This window comes from Bubalus bubalis, chromosome 20 (assembly GCF_019923935.1).
Source record: "Bubalus bubalis isolate 160015118507 breed Murrah chromosome 20, NDDB_SH_1, whole genome shotgun sequence".
Classification (NCBI taxonomy): domain Eukaryota; kingdom Metazoa; phylum Chordata; class Mammalia; order Artiodactyla; family Bovidae; genus Bubalus; species Bubalus bubalis.
Genome location: NC_059176.1, coordinates 25,392,527 through 25,411,044, shown reverse-complemented (window position 1 = coordinate 25,411,044; position 18,518 = coordinate 25,392,527). Strand labels below are relative to the sequence as shown.

The following is an 18,518-nucleotide window of genomic DNA, read 5'->3' as shown; positions in this document are numbered from 1 at the left end:
AAAGATTTACGTTATTGCCCCAACAAGGGTTATTCTCCAACACGGGGGCGGGGGGTGACTTTACTTTTTGTTTGTTTCTTGCTTCCAGTGCAATGTAATAACTACTAGGGTGATGTTTTTCACTGGGAGTCATGAGGCATCATGTGGTGTCAGTGTAGTGTGATGAAATGTCAGGAGGGATGTCCCAGGAACTTGTTGCTGGTAAAATGTGTCAATATTTCCCAATAATTTGTTTTTGGTTTTAAGATAATGCCTATAAGGTTACATTTCCTAGGTGGAGACAGAAGCAAGGAGCTACAATTAATGAGCTGAGGATTTGTACACAACTGGTAGGAGGGTCAGGTGTGTCCTTGTGGACAAAGATCAAGAAGTGCCACATAAGATGATTTCAAATGCTTCTGCATCAACCAAGGGTTTTAAATTTCAATATTTAAGCCAAGTCCAGCAACACTATAGAGAAACACTGAAATTCTCAAATGCCAAAACTTTAAGATCACTAGTTCTGAAAAAAAAAAATAGGCAGGATTTAAGTTATGAGTAACTGGGACTTTCCTTGTGGTCCAGTGGCTAGGAATCTGAGCTCCCAGTGCAGGGGGCCTGTGTTTGATTCCTGGTCAAGGAACTAGATCCCGTATGCTGCAACTAAGAGTTCACCTACCACAACTAGGATTTGGTGCAGCCAAATAAAAATAAAATTTTAAAACAAGATATAAGTAACCAACTAAAATGATCAACAAAGACATATAGTACTTACTGTAGCTAAAATCAATAGCTGAAAACTCACATGAATAGAGAACCCAATCTTGAAATAATAAAGTTGTTCATTATCATCTGAGCCTTCCTTTCTGAGCAAAGGTCTCAAGATATATTTTCTAAATGATAAAAAAAAGGAGTTATAAGTAACTGATACTAATAACTATCAAGAAGACAGTTATAGAAGTTCAGGAATATGAAAAGAAATTAAGGTAGAAGTTTACATAACAGGTTTTTCAACTACTTGTAAAATAAATCAAGAAGATATTAAAGCTAACCCCTTTCCTAATACTTTAAACCAAGTAATCAATCTTCATCTTGTTTTGATAGATTTCTATGAAATTACCTACTTTATATAAATTTCATGAGCAAATTATGTTGAATCACAATTTGATTACTTCACAGATTCAACAGGAAAGTAAAATGTTATAATTATGAATAGTTTCCCAGTGGTGTGCTTCAAAAGGCATGCATTGGGGGACTTCCCTGGTGGTATAGTGGCTAAGACTCAATGCAGGGGGTGCAGGCTGGATTCCTGGTCAGGAAACTAAGATCAAACATGCATGATGCAGCCAAAAAAAAAAAAAAAAAAAAAAAGACATGCACTGGAAGATTTTAAAGAACAGTAAGATTTCAGAGAATAATGAGTGAGTTACTTTAAAATTCTGGAAATAGACTATTGGGGTTGAACATATTTTGTCAAACAAAAGTCAAGTTTTTTTTTTCTAGAAGAAAAATTTTAAACATATGAAATAGTAATTGTTTAAGTTAGATGAAGAAGGGGCTTCCCAGGTGGCTCAGTCACAAAGAATCTGCCTGCCAATGCAGGGGACCTGGGTTCAATCCCACATGCTACAACTAAGACCCAGCACAGCCAAAAAATAAGCAAATAAAAGAATAAATTTAAGAAGTTTACTATCTGTTTTCTTCTAGGAGTTTTACGGTCTCAGGTCTTACATTTAAGTGTTTAATCCATTTTGAGTTAATTTTTTATATAGTGTAAAAAATTTCATTCTTTTGCATGTGGCTATTTGGTTTTCCCAACACCATTTATTGAAGTTCAGTTCAGTTCAATTCAGTCACTCAGTCGTGTCCGACTCTTTTCGACCCCATGAATCGCAGCACGCCAGGCCTCCCTGTCCATCCCCAACTCCCGGAGTTCACTCAGACTCACGTCCATCGAGTCAGTGATGCCATCCAACCATCTCATCCTCTGTCGTCCCCTTCTCCTCCTGCCCCCAACCCCTCCCAGCATCAGAGTCTTTTCCAATGAGTCAACTCTTCGCATGAGGTGGCCAAAGTACTGGAGTTTCAGCTTTAGCATCATTCCTTCCAAAGAACACCCAGGACTGATCTCCTTTAGAATGGACTGTAGAAGTACCAGATATTAATTGATGTGTTTTTTAAGGAGAAAGTTTAGAAAATAAATTGAAGATCGTCTCTTCACACACATATATCTCAAAAAGTAGATTGTGATTGCCAAGGGCTGCTGCTGCTAAGTTGCTTCAGTCGTGTCCGACTCTGTGCGACCCCATAGATGGCCTCCCACCAGGCTCCCCTGTCCCTGGGATTCTCCAGGCAAGAACACTGGAGTGGGTTGCCATTTCCTTCTCCAATGTATGAAAGTGAAAAGTGAAAGTGAAGTCACTCAGTCGTGTCCGACTCTTAGCGACCCCATGGGGTGTAGCCTATCAGGCTCCTCTGTCCATGGGATTTTCCAGGCAAGAGTATTGGAGTGGGTTGCCATTGCCTTCTCCGGCCAACGGCTGAGGGATGGGGAAATAGGGAATGATTGCTAAAGGGTATGTGGGTTACATTTTTAGGGTGATGACAATGTTCTAAAATTAGTGGTTTTGGTTACACAAGGTAAATATACTAAAAACCATGCAATCATATACTTTAAAAGGGTGAATTTTATGGTATGTGAATTATCTCTCAATTTAAAGAAGAAAGAAAGAAGTGATTTGGGGAATTTCTTTTTTAGGATCCTACACATGGTCTTTTTTTTTTTAAGAATTACATTCCAAAAGGTCACAGAATTGTTTGTGAAAAGATAGCTGCATCTTTGCATAAAGGGAAGATGAGTAATGTTTACAAATCCCAGGCCTTGCTTGGAAAACCTGCTGCTTCCCTACCGCTTTCATCTTTTGTTGTTGTTGTTTATTCACTAAGTCATGTCTGACTCTTTGCATTCATCTTTTTAGGAGTAGCTTATCCCATTGCTTAAGATCTAAGAGTACCTGGGCAAAAACCATTTTTCCAGCAAAGAATAACGGGCTTAAACCCCAGGAATCCTGTGAATTGGCCTCAGCCTATGGCTATGTCATGGGAGTCTCAAGAAAGAAAACTTTCAGGATTTAGAAAACTCTCCAAGTTTCCCAAGCAAAAGGCCTAGAAATCCATCCAAAAGGCTGAGCCCAAGGCCCTGCTCCTCCTTCTGTCTGTCTCTTCAGAAGTGTTGCTCAGCTCCAGCTGGCACAAGAGAATCCAGATACATGAAGTTCTCCACTTTAGGAGTCAGTTTAAACACTGCACTCAGTAGGAAAAAAATGACAGGTCCAGGAACCCTTCACTTAGTGGTGCTGAACTTTCCCTCTCATTGTAGGAAATAGAATCAGACTGTGTCTGGCCCAGAAAGGGGAGCTGCCCAGATTTTAGTCTGTGCAGATAATGCAAGACCTTCCCTGTTCTCACAGCCTGAACTCACTTCCCTCCTCATCTGTGCCTCCCCAATCTTACCATCCTTCAAGATGCACCCAGAAGTTGCCTCCACCACCACCCCTACTTTACCTGGAATAGTTAGGAAAGAACATGGGCTTTGGGGACAGTCTCCTGTCCAAATCTTGGCCCTGTATCCTATAACTGTGGGTGAAGAAAGTTGTCTTTCTGAGCCTGTTTCCTTGCTTTGTAATATGGCAATAATCATGTAGACTCTGGAGTTAGATGGGCTGAGTGTAATCTCGCCTTTGCCATTTGATTATCATGGAGCCTCAAACACTTTTATATACTTTTTTGGTTCTTTGGTTTCTTCATTAAAATGGAAATAATAGCACATACCTATCTCAAAGTGGTTGAAGAGGTTTAAAATAATCCTTATGAAGCACACAGAAGAGTACCTGGCTTACAGAAAAAGCTCAGATATTTGTTTTAATGCTATTGTTATCATTTGCTTAGAACTATCTGTCCACTCAAGAGATAGTGGGCCTCCAAAACCATGTTTCAGTCATGGACAGTAACTCCCTGGTCACAGATGACTTGGCCAGAGAAGGATATCTGACCGAAGCTGGCTGGGCCAATCAGATTCTTCTGGGTAAGGGTCTTCGAGACATGCGGCAACAGAGTTGGAAGCCCAGTCATATTAATGGCAGGGCCTGTCAAAATAGGCAGGCACCCCAGAATACTGCTGAGGTTCCTAGAGCTTCTCTGACTCCAGTCCATTAAGACACCTGATGGTTTACCTTACCTTTGTATGCAGTGAGATATTCCAGCTCTCTTCCAGTAACATCTTCTTCTTTGGTTAAGCTTTTGGTTACTTGTAAGGAAAAGAAGTCTCAATGAATACAAATATATGTACTTTTGTATTGTTAGTTAATACAAGTGTACATATAAATAAAATTTAATGTTTAAGAGCCATATTATTTGAGATTATGCCAACTGCTTTAATAGATAAACCTAAAACTTCAATGGTGTAACCCTGTATGATTTACTGCTAACTTAGGCAAAATGTATTTGGCAGTGGTGGGGGTGTCGGAGGGCTATTTTGAGAGTCTCAGCTACATGAAGATTGATATTCAGGAACTCAGGCTTCCAATCCTGGGGTTCTGCATCCCTTTTAAGACAGTCATGGTGGCCACAGAATTCAGAGAATCTGTAAACTTGGATGGGAAAAAATTTACATCTCTATTTTCTCTAGCCTTTACTGTAGGCAAAAAATCTCAGTACCCATGACTGCCATGAAGACAACTCACAGATATTTTCATGTTATACTACAGGTGTTACAGAATCTCAAAATAATGTTTATGTTCACTGCTATTTCAAAATCAAGGTAGCTACTAGATCTAGTTATGTAATGTGTTAAAAAAAGAGAAAGCACATAAATTATTGTATCACAGTTTTAAAAAACTCCAATACCTATATTTCAATGTGGTTTGTTTTCTTTATAATCCTGTTTTATGCATATAAAACATTATTCTGGAATTCCACAAAATTCCTGACCAGTTCTCCTCAAAAGTACCTGTCAAAGTCATGAAAACCAGGGAAGACCAAGACATTGTTACAGACTGAAGGAAGCTGAGGAGACATAACCACTAGAGAGACAATGTGGTATCCTGAATTAGATCCCAGAACAAAAAAGGGATATTAATGGAAAAACTGGTAAAATCGGAATAAATTCTGGAGTTTAATTAATAATACTGTACCAATGCTGGTTTTGGCAAATGTACTGCAATAACGTAAAATGATGACGTCAGAGGAAACTAGAGCTGAGTGGACAGCATGTGGGAATCCTACTATTACCATGGCCTGAATGTTCATATCCCCCAGATCCATATCCTGAGCCCCACGGTGATGGTATTAGGAGGTGGGTTCTTTGGGAGGTGATTAGTGTCCCCATGAATGGGATTCAGTTCAGTTCAGTTCAGTCACTCAGTCGTGTCTTACTCGTTGCGACCCCACAAATCGTAGCACGCCAGGCCTCCCTGTCCATCACCAACTCCCGGAGTTCACCCAGACTCATGTCCATGGAGTCAGTGATGCCATCCAGCCATCTCATCCTCTGTCGTCCCCTTCTCCTCCTGCTCCCAATCCCTCCCAGCATCAGAGTCTTTTCCAATTAGTCAACTCTTTGCATGAGGTGGCCAAAGTACTGGAGTTTCAGCTTTAGCATCATTCCTTCCAAAGAAATCCCAGGGCTGATCTCCTTCAGAATGGACTGGTTGGATCTCCTTGCAGTCCAAGGGACTCTCAAGAGTCTTCTCCAACACCACAGTTCAAAAGCATCATTTCTTCGGCACTCAGCCTTCTTCACAGTCCAACTCTCACATCCATACATGACCACAGGAAAAACCATAGCCTTGACTAGACGGACCTTTGTTGGCAAAGTAATGTCTCTGCTTTTGAATATGCTATCTAGGTTGGTCATAACTTTCCTTCCAAGGAGTAAGCGTCTTTTAATTTCATGGCTGCGGTCACCACCTGCAGTGATTTTGAAGCCCAAAAAAATAAAGTCTGACACTGTTTCCACTGTTTCCCCATCTATTTCCCATGAAGTGATGGGACCGGATGCCATGATCTTCGTTTTCTGAATGTTGAGCTTTAAGCCAACTTTTTCACTCTCCACTTTCACTTTCATCAAGAGGCTTTTTAGTTCCTCTTCACTTTCTGCCATAAGGGTGGTGTCATCTGCATATAGCACCCTCATAAACAAGGCCCTAGAGAGACCCCACACCCCGTCTCCCATGTAAGGTTACCTTAGGTAGATGACTATCTTCCTATAGTAGGAAGCGGGCCCTCACCAGACACCAAATCTGCTGGTGCCTTGATCTGGGACTTCCCAGCCTCCAAAACTGTGATAAATAAATTTCTGTTGTTTATAAGCCACTGGATCTATCTTTTGTAATAGCCCAAATGGACTAAGATACTATCTTGGCCACTTCTCTGTAAATCTAAAATTATTCTAAAGTCTAAAGTTTATGAAAAAAGAAAAAGGTTCTGAGAAGGAATGCAGGCATTGATGGTACAAAATAAATAGGAACGCCTGCCCAGGAGGCTCAGATGTTATTAAACAAGGGCAGAGAAAGCACCAGGACAAATAGGAAGCTTTGGTGGCCCAGGCCTGGTAACAGGAACATCTCCTCTGCCCACATTCAGTCACGAGGCCCCTCCTGAGGCACAGGGTCTGGGAAATGATAGTAACCTCTGGGCTAAGCGTCAACAACTTCGTGCCTTGGAAGGGCGTGTGACTCAGCTAGCCATCTGCCACTGGAGTGGAGTCACAGACTTCCTGTCTACCAGTCAAGATTCTAACAGGAAACAGATGTCACACTCCTTAAGAGATTCAAAAAGGGTTCATTTACAAAGTGAAAAAGTTCAAGGTTGAGGGTGGGGATAAGGCAGGACTAGGGCCAGCAGAACCCAAGCCAGCAGAAGTCCCCAAAGGACTTAAATCTTGAGGACAGGAATAAGTCCACCATAGCAATAGCACAGTAGGAGTCCTTAATGGATCCTCACAAATAGTATTAACTAAATTGCAATAAACTGGAATTTAAAAGCTGGGAAATATATATGGAATGGTCTCCAAGATATATTATGGGAATTTTTAACTGATAGCTGCATATGATATGAAATTAAAAGATGAAAAAGTAAGAAAAAAAAGCTGGGAAATACATTATAGAGTAAGGCTGATGATGAGCAAAAAAGAAAAGGTTAAAGAATGACTCCTTCCAAGACCTGAGTCAGAACTGTACTTGAGTACTTACTCTGTCATTTCTTGGTGAAATAGGACTTGTTTTTATAAATATTAAAACACTGAATATAAATACATCCCTAAATTGTGTTCCCTAGCTTTCCACCTCTGACTTGAGTCTAGAGGGTGACTGCTCCGGGGCAAGAAAGCGTTGTCCTTTGCTCTCGTTTGCAGGAGGAAGTAGTTATACCATAGAGCGCCCACAACAGCCGAAGCAAGATATATATATATATATATATATATATATATATATATTTTTAATGGCTGCACAGCAGGTGGGATCTTAGTTCCATGACCAGAGACCTGCTCCCTGCAGTGGAAACTCAGAGTCTTAACCACTGGACCACCAGGGAATTCACTGACGATATGCTTGCCTGTTCCTAAGACTTTGCCATGGGGCTGGAGTGGAGAGGGAGAGAGTATCACCAGTTCCTTTTAGCCTTGATGGAGAGAAAGGGAATTGAGAAGAGAAGAGGGCATGGACAGTCACAGGGGTCTTGATTTCCTCTCTGCCGACTTTAGGTCTGGAAAGCATGGGGCATCAGATGCATGGGGCATATGCTAACGTAGGGAGATTCTTGCTCAGTTTTAGGGCTGAGAGGGCTGCCCTCTTGTTAATCTAGCAGTTCAGCCCCACCAGGCAGAGAGAAGTCATGAGTTTTTTTCTCTTGGGATATGATTAAGGCCCAGAGTTTCCCCACCCCTAAGCCCTTCCTCAAAGTCAGAAGACAGCTGAGTTGGGTGCCGGCAAGTCTTCCATGGGCAAGGCACCTAGCAGATATTGGCATTGCGTATGTCAGCTATGAGGACTCAGACAATACCTTGAAAGTTCTATACAATCTTCTCCATGCTTAAAGATCCGGGAGCAGGACACAGGATACCTTTGTGTCTCCACCCACAATCTCATACCTTCTGGCATGACTTCTATCTGGGCCTCCTCAGAAGCAGAGAGTTGGCCAAACGACCTCTTGAGTTTTCTTTCTGCTCACTGACTCAGAAAATGTACTGAATTATTTACTCTTTTATGTTCTACAACCACATTTTTAGCCACTTCTCTGACCTTGCTATTTACATAATTTCCTTTGCTTTGCTTGCAATTTCTAAAAAGGAAAGTCAGAACATGTTTATCATCATTTTAAAGGCATCTTGGAAACATACACTAATTTCTGAATCATTAAAGGTATTTCTTTTGCCCTCTTGTATTTAACTGAACAGAGATGTATAAACTTGGTATGGGAGGCTCCCAGAAATTCAGGTGAAAACCACCATGGCCCTGAGAGGACTCACTGCGAGACTGAGGCTGCAGTCACTGTAGTGGTCTGATGTGAGGCAGGAATGTGGTGCTCTTTAGGCACTAAGAGATACTCAGTTTGACTGGCCGGCTCCATGGTTTGGAAGCTTTCATGAAAGGCTGTGGAAGAGACTGGCCAGATATTCACCAAACCCTCTTTTTTTCCCCAGCCATTGGAGGAGATTACATTCCGGGGACCCCATCAACATGGGAGTGACTGTCTGACTAAGGTGAATGAGCTGTGAGTGAAAATGGTGTGCACATGTCTGCCCCGAAAAACCTCTTATGCAATTATATCATTTTTCTATTACTTCTGCAACAAATTACCACAAACTTAGTCACTTAACACAACACAAATTTATTCTCATTTCTAGAGGCCATTCCTCCCAAATCAGTTTTACTAGCTAAAGTCAGGGTGTTAGCAGGACTCATTTATTCTGGAGGCTCTAATAGGGAATCCATTTCTGCCTTTTTTAGCTCCTGGAGGCCACCCACTGTATTCTTGATCCCTTTCTTATATCTCTTTGAAATCCCTGATCTTTACATCTACTTACTTCTTTCTCCTTTGACCTTCTTGCCTCCCTCTAAAATGAGGACCCTGCTGCTGTTGCTGCTGCTGCTGAGTGGTTACATTTAGGGCGCACCCAGATAATCCAGTGGGAGAAGGAAATGGCAACCCACTCCAGTGTTTTTGCCTGGAGAATCCCAGGGACAGAGGAGCCTGGTGGGCTACCGTCTATGGGGTCGCACAGAGTCGGACACGACTGAAGTGACTTAGCTGCAGCAGCAGCAGATAATCCAGGATAATTTCCCCAATTTGAAAGCCTTACTGTATCTGTAAAGTCCCTTTTGCAGTGTAAGATAACATTCGTAGATACTAGAGATGAGAATGTGGACATTCTTGGGGGCCATTACTCAGCCTACCACAGGGATCCTACACACTTTGTCTCTTTCTATATCCTTGAGCTGAAAGGAGAGAATGATAAAGCCCAAAGAGATGAACGAACCACACAACACAAGGAGGCTGGGTTGCTGGATGACTGGGTAAGCAGAGTTTCCCTGCCTACCACACAAAATAGACTGTGAAATAAGGGAGAAAACTCTCAGTTCAGTTCAGTCGCTCAGTCGTGTCCGACTCTTTGCAACCCCATGGACTGCAGCACACTAGGCCTCCCTGTCCATCACCAACTCCAAGAGTTTACTCAAACTCATGTCCATCGAGTCGGTGGTATCATCCAACCATCTCATCCTCTGTTGTCTCCTTCTCCTCCTACCTTCAATCTTTCCCAGCATCAGGGTCTTTCACAATGAGTCAGTTCTTTGCATCAGGTGGCCAAAGTATTGGAGTTTCAGCTTCAGCATCCGTCCTTCCAATGAATATTCAGCACTGATTTCCTTTAGGATTGACTGGTTTGATCTTGCAGTCCAAGGGACTTTCAAGAGTCTTCTCCAACACCACAGTTGAAAAGCATCAATTTTTCAGCACTCAGCTTTCTTTATAGTCCAACTCTCACATTCATACATAACTACGGGAAAAACCATAGCTTTGATTAGACAGGCTTTTGTCGCAATGTAATATCTCTGCTTTTTAATATGCTGTCCTCCCATGGGTCCACACTCTTACTGTGGTTCCTTGAACTTCCTGGCCCCTTGACTTTCAGTTTGACCATGGGACTTGGTTTGGTCCATAACGTGTGAGTGGGAGTGACAGACTATGTGCCTAGGCTTTACTAAGACATTGCTTGTGCTTCCACCTGCACTCTTATGTCTCTGCCACTCTCATGAGCTTGCACTGCCCTGAGCTTGTCCAGATCAGCCAAACCCCAGCTGACCCATAAATCTGTGTATATAATAAGTAATTGTCATTTTAAGGCAAAAGATTTTGGAGTGGTTTACTAGATAACAATGACTAACTAATGTATGTTTTCCTCTAGGAGTTTTATGGTTTTGCATTTTAAATTATGATCCATTTTGAGGGGTTTTTTATGTTTGAAGGATATAAGGTCTGTGTCTAATTTTTTTTGCATGTGGATGTCTAGTTGTTCCAGCACCATTTGTTGAAAACTCAAATGCTTTTAAATGATATTTACATCTGTATAATATAACTGTCAGATCATGGATGTTCCCGAGCCCTTTGGAATTCAAATGAGGTTTGGTTCAACCACCCATCCCCCATGTCTCTGAGGATACTCTGGGGCTTAGTCTTCTCTCGGTGTCCTCTGATTGAGTCTTCCTTCCAGCAACATTACAGCCCTTCTACTCAGTGTTTCTTCTCCTTTTCCCCAACTTTGTCCCCCAATTTCTTCACCCTGAAACATCCTTCATCCATGCTATATGTAAGCAGATATTGTCAAAGGAAGAGAACCATGGAGGAGATGATGTTCCAGGGCAGAATGACCTAAAGAGGATTTTAATATTGCCGAACTTAAAAATCCCTGGTCCATTTTTTCTTATGGGGAATTCACCCTATACCTGTTCATCCAAGTTGTGCTGGGTCCCTCTTGGGGTCACTGTTGACCCATACGACACTTTAGCGAACATTTTTTTTTTAAAGGTAGCCCTTCTTCAGCAGCCTTTGCAATATTCAGCACAACAACAGAAAGTGGGCCAGATTTGAGCATTGGTTTCCCTTCATCTTGTTTTAGTCCCCATCCTTCCCTTCCTTACTGGTCCTCAATCCCTCAAATTCTCATTCATTTCTTACAGAACAGGTTAGCTCTTTCTTTACAGGCTCCAGGCCATCCAAGTTATTCCCAAAGGTTTCATCTTCATAATTAATTTTAAAATGTGCTCAATTTTAACAATTAGAACTCCGAAAGGAACCCTGGGGTGTTGACTTTTTTCTGTCACTACGTGTACATCATGATGACGGTGATAACGACAATAGCCTTTAAGTAAATACAAGTTATCACACGAGGAGAAAAATGGTCTTTTCCAGAAAAATCAATAGTCCTTTCTTTGACATGTAAGAGGGTGTATATTATACCCCTGTATACCACAGAATAGAAACCAGAGTCTCTAAAGTGCTTTAAGCTCTCAAAATTAAAAATGCTGATCTCTGCAGATGCATTCTGTAAATGTATAAGTCTGGCAGAAAGCCAGCAAGTTCCTGGAAGACAAAAGGATGTCAGCCCAGCTTTATGAAGCATATGTATTGTCATCACATTCTTTAACAGACCAAGAGGAAGCAGAGGCATGGGCCATGTCTTTGACAGAAAGTATTTCTGCAATTTTAAGGTGTACCAAGAGCATTTGGGAGAAAGAAAAAAGGCAGTGCATTAGATGTTCACACCAGCATTAGGTTACATCCATCCTGATTTCGGAACTTTAAAATGAGAACAATAAAACTGTATCTTAGAAGTAAGGAGTACTGTCCTCTCTGTTTAGGTCTTCTATAGCACATTCCTCTATATCCTGAAGAAAAAGTTATTTCAATAATAGTATTGCTAAATACATGCAAAATAAGCTTTCAAATAGAAATGATAGAATCAGTATATTCAAAACTAGGCATAATGTTAATCAAATAGTCTTTTTCTTGACTCAAACTACAGAATATAAAGAATTTGGTGAGGCTATGAATAGCAGAGAACAGCTTCTCTAAATCTAGTTTTCTTATCTACAAAATAGGTAAAATAAAGTACCACCATCCTGATAGGTGTGAAGACTGAATGAAATAACACATGTAAAGTGCTCAGCATAGTGTCTGGAACACAATACTGTCTCCTGCTCCGCAGAAATTCAGAAGGAACTGCAAAGAGAAGGCTGGGGTGTTACTTATTCCTGGTACTATTCAACCCAATCCAACAAATACTTCATGACCATCCACTTTATGCTAAGAATTGGGCTGGGAGGTGCTATGCTGCTGCTGCTGCTGCTGCTGCTGCTAAGTCGCTTCAGTCATGTCCGACTCTGTGCGACCCCATAGACAGCAGCCCACCAGGCTCCCCCGTCCCTGGGATTCTCCAGGCAAGAACACTGGAGTGGGTTGCCATTTCCTTCTCCAATGCATGAAAGTGAAAAGTGAAAGTGAAGTCACTCAGTCGTGTCCAACTCTTAGCAACCCCATGGACTGCAGCCCATCAGGCTCCTCGGTCCATGGCATTTTCCAGGCAAGAGTACTGGAGTGGGGTGCCATTGCCTTCTCCAGGGAGGTGCTATAGGAGAAAATAAAGAAGAGTTCTGTGCCTATCTCATCAAGAATACACAGAAGAACTGTACAAAAAAGATCTTCACGACCCAGATAATCACGATGGTGTGATCACTGACCTAGAGCCAGACATCCTGGAATGTGAAGTCAAGTGGGCCTTAGAAAGCATCACTACGAACAAAGCTAGTGGAGGTGATGGAATTCCAGTTGAGCTATTTCAAATCCTGAAAGATGATGCTGTGAAAGTGCTGCACTCAATATGCCAGCAAATTTGGAAAACTCAGCAGTGGCCACAGGACTGGAAAAGGGCAGTTTTCATTCCAATCCCAAAGAAAGGCAATGCCAAAGAATGCTCAAACTACCACACAATAGCTCTCATCTCACATGCTAGTAAAGTAATGCTCAAAATTCTCCAAGCCAGGCTTCAGCAATATGTGAACCATGAACTTCCTGATGTTCAAGCTGGTTTTAGAAAAGGCAGAGGAACCAGAGACCAAATTACCAACATCCGCTGGATCATGGAAAAAGCAAGAGAGTTCCAGAAAAGCATCTAATTCTGCTTTATTGACTATGCCAAAGCCTTTGACTGTGTGGATCACAAGAAACTGTGGGAAATTCTTCAAGAGATGGGAATACCAGACCACCTGATCTGCCTCTTGAGAAATCTGTATGCAGGTCAGGAAGCAACAGTTAGAACTGGACATGGAACAACAGACTGGTTCCAAATAGGAAAAGGAGTACGTCAAGGCTGTATATTGTCACCCTGCTTATTTAACTTATATGCAGAGTACATCATGAGAAATGCTGGACTGGAAGAAACACAAGCTGGAATCAAGATTGCTGGGAGAAATATCAATAACCTCAGATATGCAGATGACACCACCCTTATGGCAGAAAGTGAAGAGGAACTAAAAAGCCTCTTGATGAAAGTGAAAGAGGAGAGTGAAAAAGTTGGCTTAAAGCTCAACATTCAGAAAACAAAGATCATGGCATCCGGTCCCATCACTTCATGGAAAATAGATGGGGAAACAGTGGAAACAGTGTCAGACTTTATTTTTTGGGGCTTCAAAATCACTGCAGATGGTGACTGCAGCCATGAAATTAAAAGACGCTTACTCCTTGGAAGGAAAGTTATGACCAACCTGCTGCTGCTGCTGTTGTGTCGCTTCAGTCGTGTCCGACTCTGTGCGACCCCATAGACGGCAGCCAACCAGGCTTCCCGTCCCTGGGATTCTCCAGGCAAGAACACTGGAGTGGGTTGCCATTTCCTTCTCCAATGCATGAAAGTGAAAAGTGAAAGTGAAGTCGCTCAGTCGTGTCTGACTCTAGTGACCCCATGAACTGTAGCCTACCAGGCTCATCCGTCCATGGGATTTTCTAGGCAAAAATACTGGAGTGGGGTGTCATTGCCTTCTCCGATGACCAACCTAGATAGCATCAAAAGCAGAGACATTACTTTGCCAACAAAGGTCCATCTAGTCAAGGCTATGGTTTTTCCTGTGGTCATGTATGGATGTGAGAGTTGTACTGTGAAGAAGGCTGAGTGCCGAAGAATTGATGCTTTTGAACTGTGGTGTTGGAGAAGACTCTTGAGAGTCTTCTCAAGACTCAGCCTTCTCAAGTCAGCCCTGGGATTTCTTTGGAAGGAATGATGCTAAAGCTGAAACTCCAGTACTTTGTCCACCTCATGCGAAGAGTTGACTCATTGGAAAAGACTCTGATGCTGGGAGGGATTGGGGGCAGGAGGAGAAAGGGACGACAGAGGATGAGACGGCTGGATGGCATCACTGACTCGATGGACTGAGTCTGAGTGAACTCTGGGAGTTGGTGATGGACAGGGAGGCCTGGCGTGCTGCGATCATGGGGTCACAAAGAGTCGGACACGACTGAGCGACTGAACTGAGCTGATACTTAAGTTATCAAATATATTAAACTTTAGGTATTAAGTAGGTTAGGGGCTTCCCTCTTGGCTTAGATGGTAAAGAATCTGTCTGCAATGCAGAAGACCTGGGTTTGATCCCTGGCCCTGGAGAAGGGAATGGCAACTCATTCCAGTATTCTTGTCTAGAGAACTAATTCCATGGCTAGAGGAGCCTGGTGGACTACAGTCCATCGGGTCATAAAGAGTCAGACATCACTGAATGACTAACAACACATTAAGTATGTTATGTTGCTTTAAATATACATACTTAATATATACTGTTTTATATACATGATTCTGAGATAATTCTATATTGGTTAGCACATAAATAAATAACAAAAGAATCTTGCTCTTTAGAAGAAAACCAGTCAATCCTAAAGGAAATCAACCCTGAATATTCACTGGAAGGACTGATGCTGAAGCTCCAATACCCTGGCCACCTGATGCAAAAAGCTGACTCAGTCAACTTTAAAGACCCTGATGCTGGGAAAGGTGGAAGAGAAGGGGGTGACAGAGGATGAGATGGCTGGATGGCAGTACTGACTCAATGGACATGAATTTGAGCAAACCCCAGGAGACAGTGAAGGACAGGGAAGCCTGGTGTGCCACAGTCCATGGGGTCACAAAGAGTTGGACATGACTTAGCAATTGAACAACAAGAAGGAGTAAAGGAATGAAAAACTACCCCTTATCTCTTTTGCCCCCATTTTTAAAGTCTTTATTGAATTTGTTACATTACTGTTTCTGCTTTATGTTTTGGCTTTTTTGGCGGCAAGGCTGGTAGGATCTTAGCCCCCTGACTAGGGATTGAACCTGCACCCTCTGCACTGCAGGGCAGTCGTAACCACTGGAGCGCCAGGGAAGTCCCTACCCACTACTTCTGAAATAGCAAACCTGAAAATGTACTAGGACATGAAAGTGAAAGTGTTAGTCGCTCAGTTGTGTCCAACTCTTTGGGACCATATGGACATAGCCTGCCAGGCTCCTCTGTCCATGGAATTCTCCAGGCAAGAATACTGGAGTGGGTAACCATTCTCTCCTCTAGGTGTCCTGACCCAGGGATCGAACCCAGGTCTCCTACACTGCAGGCAGATTCATTACTGTCTGAGCTGCATGGCAGGTCCTTGTTCCTGATGATAAAGAATGAATGGCCTTGAAGGACATGTTAAGATTAGAGGTTATCCTAGGTACATGTACTAGCCAGTTTTCAAGAGGGCTCCTAGAGATCCTTGCCGCTGATAACAGCAGCCTCCGGCAAAATCTGATTGTATCCTCATGAAAGATTCCAAGCAAGAATTTCCTAACCAAGCCCTTTCCAAATTCCTGGCCATATGTGATCACTATTGTTTGAAGCCACTACATTTTAGGATAACTCATTACAGATACAGAATGTATTGGGGTGAGGTTAAGTCATTGAAGGTTACTAAGTGGAGCAGTAAATGGTCAGACATGCATCTAGAAATAATTCTGCCTTCGAGGCAGAAGTTGGATGAAGTGGGTGGACACTGAGAAACTAAAGGTCAGACACGACTGAGGAAGGGATCATACCATCCACGAGTGAGGAAGTAGGGACTGAGACCATGTGGCGATCAAGCTGGAGGTTAGAGAAAACTTCAGAAGCAGAGACCTGATTGAAATAAAAAGTGCTTATATGGGGTTTGTTAGCACTGCTGCTGGGGAGACACAAGTTCTAGGAGAACTTGAATTGTGTTCCACCATACTACAAAATGGGGGAGGCTTATAAAGGCAAAAACTGTAAGGTTAGAGTCAGTTAAATGAGCCCTTTATCAAGAATTGTAATTGGAACTGCCAAGAAGTCAGGGTGCTTATTAAGTAAGGATTGGTTGGGGTCTGAAATGGTCACACAGTTGCAAAGGGAGACCCTGAGACCATAACGTTCCAGCTGGCAGATGGTGTCCTCAAGTCTGGTATAGTTCAGTAAAATTCAGGTTCTCACTGATGGAGAGACTGCTAGAGACCAGATCCTAAATGGCTCCCTTACTCCATTTTTGTATGCCTGAACTGTGATGACGCCATTATAATTTCTCTTTGTCATCAGGATCAAGAAGTGTTTATAAAAGAGACAGGAAAGATAGAGACTAAAATGATTTCTGTGTTGTTTTTTTCCTTCTAGAATCTTGCCAAATGTATAGATTCCCCAACTTTGGCTATTTGCTGAAGAAAGAGTCAGTCCCATGCTATTTCTCCATCTCAGCTCAGAAATCTCCTTTTGAAGGTCTCACTCTTATCTAAGATAAATGTATTTACCTAGTTGCACTTTGTGGATTTATAGTAAGTACTACATAGAAATATCTTCCCATAGCTTGGGTGGGGAGGGTGGAGTATGTGAGTGTTTTCCTTAAACTAAGTGTTCTTTAAAATATTTTGTTCTTCAAGGTTTTTCTTATATCAGCATTTTTCTATTTAAGAAACACTAAAAATGTAGTTTTCATTTCAAATGTTCTTTTAAGTTACTTAATATTTTTAAGACATCAATGATGTAATCAAGTTTTAATAGTAAATTGACTTACTTTAAATTCAAACTTACCCATATGCCCATTAAGAAATTAGCCAAGGCCTCCCTCGGCATTCTCTTGTTAATGGTGGGCTGTGGCTGCTACTTGGGACGCAGGTAACCGCGGCCCACACAGGCAGCCTCCCTGCCTCCTGCTTTCCTAGTGCCAAAGCTCGTCACCATGGCCATGGTGCCGTCCAATCGCTCGCAGAACGGCTGGCCCCGGAAGTCACCCAGTTCGGCAACAAGTACATCCAGCAGACCAAGCTCCTCACCCTAGAGCGCACCATCTACCTGTACCCTCTTACCAATTCCCTTTTTGGTACAAAAGAGCCCCTCTGTGAGAAGGACAGCTCTGTTGCAGCCAGATTTCAGCGCATGAGGAAGGAATTTGATAAAATTGGCGTGAGGAGGGCTGTAGAAATGGTTTTGATTGTCCATGAGCACGGGCTACCCCATGTGTTACTACTACAGCTGGGAACAACTTCTTCAAATTACCCGGTGGTGAGCTTATTAACCCAGGAGAAGATGAAGTTGAAGGACTAAAATGCTTAATGACAGAGATATCGGGTGGTCAAGATGCAGTCCTGCAAGACTGAGTCTTTGATGACTGCATTGGCAACTGATGGAGACCAAATTTTGAACCTCCTCAGTATCCATATATTCCTGCATATATTACCAAACCTAAGGAACATAAGAAATTGTTTTTGGTTCAGCTTCAAGAGAAAGCCTTGTTTGCAGTCCCTAAAAATTACAAGCTGGTAGCTGCACCACTGTTTGAACTGTGTAACAATGCCCCTGTATATGGACCCATCATTTCTAGTCTCCCCCAGCTTTTGAGCAGGGTCAATTTTATATACGACTGAATTGCTGCACAGCAGAGAAGGCAGTGGCACCCCACTCCAGTACTCTTGTCTGGCAAATCCCATGGATGGAGGAGCCTGATAGGCTGCAGTCCATGGGGTTGGTAAGAGTCGGACACGACTGAGCAATTTCACTTTCACTTTTCACTTTCATGCATTGGAGAAGGAAATGGCAACCTACTCCAGTGTTCTTGCCTGGAGAATCCCAGGGACGCGAAGCATGGTTGGCTGCCGTCTATGGGGTCGCACAGAGTTGGACACGACTGAAGCGACTTAGCAGCAGCAGCAGCAACAGAGAAGTAAGAGAAGCCATCTCTGTGAGCACAGCTATACACAGCATAGAATAAACGTCCAGGAAGAGCTTTTTTGGTATTATCTCTTTCCCAGTCCTGAAATTACCACCTACTTTCTGTGGTCTGAATAGTAAAGTTAATATGAAAAGCTAGATTGTGCTGTTAAAAGAAAAGAAAAGAAATTAGCCAAGAAAAAACAGGGACATTAATCTCCTAAAGTTTTTTTTTTTTTTAAGGCTTTCCTTTTAACTTTGGAGAAATCTTTTGGGAAT

General features: G+C 42.4%; 1 pseudogene; it reads left to right on the top strand.

Annotated features, from left to right (window-relative positions):
• Positions 1-17,271: 17,271 nt before the first annotated feature.
• Positions 17,272-17,982, top strand: LOC123330797 (annotated as a pseudogene).
• Positions 17,983-18,518: the final 536 nt, after the last annotated feature.